The following is a 242-nucleotide window of genomic DNA, read 5'->3' as shown; positions in this document are numbered from 1 at the left end:
GAGGAGGGACAGAAGAGGGATGGGGAGCAGGGACAGGGGAGGGATGAGGAGGTGGGACAGGCAGATAGGGATGGAGAGGGGGAACAGACAGGGATACGGAGGGGGAATAGGAAGGAATGGAGCACAGTGTTTGGGAAGGAGCACTGGCAAGGATGGGGAACAGGGACAAGGAGGGATGAGGAAGAGGACAGTCAGAGATAGAGGGGGTAACAGATAGGGATAGGGAGTGGGAACAGGCAGGG

This window comes from Acanthisitta chloris, unplaced genomic scaffold (assembly GCF_000695815.1).
Source record: "Acanthisitta chloris isolate BGI_N310 unplaced genomic scaffold, ASM69581v1 scaffold10966, whole genome shotgun sequence".
In the NCBI taxonomy this organism is placed as follows: Eukaryota; Metazoa; Chordata; class Aves; order Passeriformes; family Acanthisittidae; genus Acanthisitta; species Acanthisitta chloris.
The sequence above is the reverse complement of the archived record's forward strand: the minus strand, read 5'-3'. Positions refer to the sequence as shown.